We start from the raw sequence: 4449 nt of genomic DNA, 5'->3' as shown, positions 1-4449 counted from the left end.
CTCCTGGTTATCTCTCCCGCCCCCACGGTCCTGAAACACCTGGGGACTGCCCCCCGGAGGCCTTAGTTTGGGGGGGGAGGGGAGAGGGGGGAACAAATGCCGCAGGCGGTCTGGCCGGCCCGGGGCTGGAGGGGCGCGCTGGGCTGGAGTCACCGTGCTTTCTGGGGCAAACCCAGCCTGGTCCCTTGAGCCAGAGCCTCTTTCCTGCCCTGAGAAAGAAGTGTTGCCCCCATTTTGATCACAAGGATGCTTAAAGCATCAAAGAACGAAAAAAGAAAGTTGATGGTCTGGCGGAGGGGAAGGGCCGAGGGAGGCCTTGGGGTCGGTGGGGGCGGGGAGGGGGGCGAGAGATCAGAACACGCGCTTGTGATCTCCACCAAGTAAGGGAAGATTTTTAGGCTGGGCGATCGCGCTGCTCTGGGGCCCAGTGTCGTGGGAAACCCCTCAAGGCCGAGGTGGAGGTTTTCGATGTCTTCTTCGATGGGGGCGGGGGGGGGAGCTTAGCTGCATCCCCCTGAAAACCTCGGGGCTCAGTTGGACGGGGAGCTTTTGGCGCCGAGGGGAGTGGGAGGGCTTTTTCCCAGGCAGCGGCCGGGAGCACAGGGCTCCCGCGTCTCCTTTGCCCTCTAGTCTAATAACTTCGCGGAAATGCGGGGCCAGTACACCAGGAATTGGAAATGGACAGTGTTAAATAAACAAGGGTCTCTTTAAAATTCTCATCCACTTCAGATGTCTAAAGTAAGATTGTGATGATTTTGTCACGGTTTGGTAAATTTACCCCTTTAAGAGGCTTTCACAAATCCCAGAACACACCTTCAGCCAGATTTGAATATAGATTTAGGTTTTAAAACCCAGAAGCTGGAAACACCGCTTTATCAAAGAGAATTTCCCTTTAGCTTAGCAATGTGCGGAGGCTCTTAAAAGATTGGATCTGAGCGAGGGGGAGACAGAGACAGAGGAGAAAGAGAACCTAGAGACAGAGAGAGGCAGACAGGAAGAAAAAAAAAAAAAGACTTTCTTTTTCTTTCTAGAGGAATTCTGCCCAGACTCTGCAGCAGTTGCTAGCAAGCAAGCTTTCTCCTGGATGTCTCCTGGAAAAGTTGCAAAATCGCTGTTCACCTGTAAGAACATGCTCTTTATCTTCCAGTCTCTTCTTGTCATTTTGGAAATTGCAGACAGCCGGGCTCAGGTACAGTCCCCACAAACCCTGCTCTAGGTCAGGACAAAAGCCACTGGCTTTGGGGGGAGGGAGGGGTCTGGGCTGTTGTTGTACTGAAAATCTTAGACGCTTGGTGGGAGAAAAAGGCTCTTTGGGTGAAAAGTCTAACTCTTGATTTTCAGTAAGTCCTTGAACTTCCAGTATACTTAACTACATAGTCATTGTATGGTCTCATGTTTAACTTCCCCCCACCCCTGTATCCTGTGTCTTTAAATTTTTTTTTCTCTATGAATCTGACTTATGGTAGCTTGTTTGTATCTTTAAATAATTTTCGTTAACAAGCGGATGGCTTTAATGACCACGAGTACAATTATCTTGCTACGAATATGAGATAGAAGTATTCAGAAGCTAAATGAAGAAAACCAATACACAGAGAATCAAATTATTTGTCAGAGTTTGCATGCAGCTACCAAAAAATGGCTGATATTCATATTTTGAAATCTAGATTCCTGTCTGGTGCTTGCTGGCCTTACTTTCTCCACCCTGCATGTCAGGCCAGTTTAAAATATTCCAAACTTTCCTCCAAGTTTATTAACTGTGGTGGTGTGAGGGAGAGTGGAGGAGTGGGAGGAGAAAGCAGATCTAGGGGTTCTTCTAGGCTAATTTTTAAAAAAGAACAAAACTCATATTCTGTGAGAACACAGCCTCTCAGGGGAAAGGAGCACGTTAGACTCCCTGAACGCTTACTTCAGAAATATGAAGATTAATTTTCAATCATTTCAGCAATTCAGTGGACAGAGAGGGATCACGTCTTGCCTTAGAATTGCTGCGATACTCAGAAAAAAAATCATTTTCATTAGGTTTTAAGATGTGTCTTTATTAAAAACTTTGACAAGATGAACTCTAATTAAATTTTTAACGAGGGTGGAAGATTGGCAATACAGGCAGTATTTGGGGAGGAAGGGCCGGCAACCGATCACTTATAAATAAATGAAGCTTGGGCTTGCTAATTCTCTGCATTGCAGTTGCTTCAGAAAAGAGGGTAAGGAAAGAAATGACTTCAAAGATGGGATTGTGCCGTCTGGATAAAAGAGTAGGAGGCAAATTCCAAATGCAAAAAAAGAGGAAAAGAGGACCATGTTGTTCCGGAATGAAACGGATTAAGATTGTGTGACAAGTGCGAGATGTGGGGCTGGGAGACAGTTATGAGCTGAGTGGGAGCTGGAAGCTGTGCGTCTGTCCCTGAGTGTGTGGGGACCAAGGGTGTGTGCAGACCAGGTTAGGGTGGGGGATAGAAAGGGCCTGTGTGAGTTGGAGAGATGGAGCACACAGTAAGGGGGGTGTGTGTGTGTGTGTGTGTGTGTGTGTGTGTGTGTGTGTTGGGAGGGTGTGGACGGGAATGTGGATGGATTGATGAAGGGTGGTAGCTGTCAGTTTATATAATTTTCATCTCCTGGTCCTGAAGTTTCCTTGAAATCAATTCTACTGCAGGCAGCAGCCTCGAGCTTACAGAGCTGATATAAAACAACCATTACAGTCCAATATCTTGGCTGTTTGCAAACTTCATTTAAAACTGGGGGAAAAAAGACCTGGGAATGGTTTTGTAAGAAAGGAAAAAGGGAAGAAAAGAAAACCGCAGTGAAGCTTTAAACTAGTTTGGATAAATCTCTAATCTTATGTAACCTTTTACCAGCTTTATTTCCCGTATATGAAAAGCTTCTTTCATATGGGCACGGCAGACTTTGCCTTTGGATTTTTAATTAGAGCCCATCAATTGTAGCCATATTTAAGAATCAATATAAAGTAATCCTTCGAGATGGGATAAGGTTTTAATCGAAAATCTAATTTCCCACTCTTTACAGATCATTTTAAGGGGCTGGTTTATTTTTTAAAAAGAGGTCAATTTTTTAAAAGACATAACATCTAAAACCTGAAAAAAAAAATCATGCATGAAAAACAAAAAAAACCTGATGCTGCTTTTCAAAAAAAAAAAAAAAAGCCTGGCTGTTGTTGGGAACTTTACTCTATTTAGAAGAATTTGACTTATTTTTTTCCTCAAACACTTTAATGTGGCTCCACTGGGAGTCTTCACACTGAATGGAGAGAGGGAAAAAAGAAATCGTTTGTCTAAAACAGTATTTCATATGCAAAAGATAGTAACTTAAAATTGTTATTAACAAAGAAAACATAGATCTTGATAGATCCTTTTTCTCTGTGAGCTCTCAAATTCCCAAGACCAGGAAATGAATAGCACACACTTCATTTTTGTTCATGGATGCAAACTTTTCACTTACATATTCAGGAATGGATATTTTTGAGCATTTTTAAAACTTCAACATCAGAATTTTGCAATATTCATTTTTTTTACAATTGAAAAGTTGCCTGTCATGAATGCATAGAATTTTAAACAGTTCTACCAGAGTCACTGCCTTTCCATTTGTCTTTTTAAAAAAGAAGAAGAATGAATGAAAGTAAGGAAGGAAACAAAAACTAATTGCAGGTGGCCGGCCAGACAATTTTTGCTCCTTAATGATCAGGCTGAGATATTTGTGCAAAGGCTGCACATCGCCTGAAAGTGCATAGTGCATTTTCAACAAACACCACTGTATCAGCTCTACACTAAAAGGGATCGCCCCAAAAGTTTATGGGCATATTTCAGACAGTCACTGACTTTTTGTTGTTGTTCTTATATCTGTTAAGTGTCTTTGAAAAAACATGAACTCATCCTACTTGCTTTTGTAAATCTGAATGAGGCGGGTTTGAACATATTTGATACGCATGCTTTTCTTTCATCTGCAGAAATTTCAATTTATTTAAAAGCCTGGCGTTTAATGCACGACAGGACCCCATACATTTTAGGGAAAGTCTCTTGTATTTCTCCACAATCGCGTCTGATGAAAACCCGGGATTTTCCCATTATTATTATTTTTTGATGTATAAATATAATGCATCTTCATTAGGAAAATTGACTGCTGTGCTCGCGACAGTTCTTAATTGAAAAGGCAACCTATTTTAATGGTGTGGTTGAGAAGATTACATACTTTATCCAAACACAAAGACAATTAATAATGAGAAGCAGGCTGCTGCCATGAACTCTAATGCGGTTTCATCAATGTCACTGGGAAGTGCTCATACCTGAGATACGTGGTGCAAACTCCCCCGACTCCCTCCTGCCCCATTCACCCACTCCTTCCTGTGGGTTTCTCAATGAGCCAGCAGCGGGGCGAGCTGTGATCGCGGCTAAGTTTCAGGCACCTCTGTCCGCGGGTCGCGCGGTCGCGGGCAGCCTC

At 43.2% G+C, this 4449-nt stretch overlaps 1 long non-coding RNA gene across 1 annotated transcript in view; it reads left to right on the top strand.

Annotated features, from left to right (window-relative positions):
- Positions 1-888: 888 nt before the first annotated feature.
- The window catches only part of LOC107183731, a 130649-nt gene continuing 127088 nt past the window's right edge, over positions 889-4449 (top strand). The window contains exon 1 of the long non-coding RNA XR_001514548.1: positions 889-1189. This is a non-coding gene — a long non-coding RNA (uncharacterized LOC107183731). The remainder of the gene's footprint in view (positions 1190-4449) is intronic.

This window comes from Myotis davidii, unplaced genomic scaffold, assembly GCF_000327345.1.
Source record: "Myotis davidii unplaced genomic scaffold, ASM32734v1 scaffold281, whole genome shotgun sequence".
Taxonomy (NCBI): Eukaryota; Metazoa; Chordata; class Mammalia; order Chiroptera; family Vespertilionidae; genus Myotis; species Myotis davidii.
Note: the sequence above shows the minus strand (reverse complement) of the source record. Positions and strands in the feature narration are given on the sequence as shown.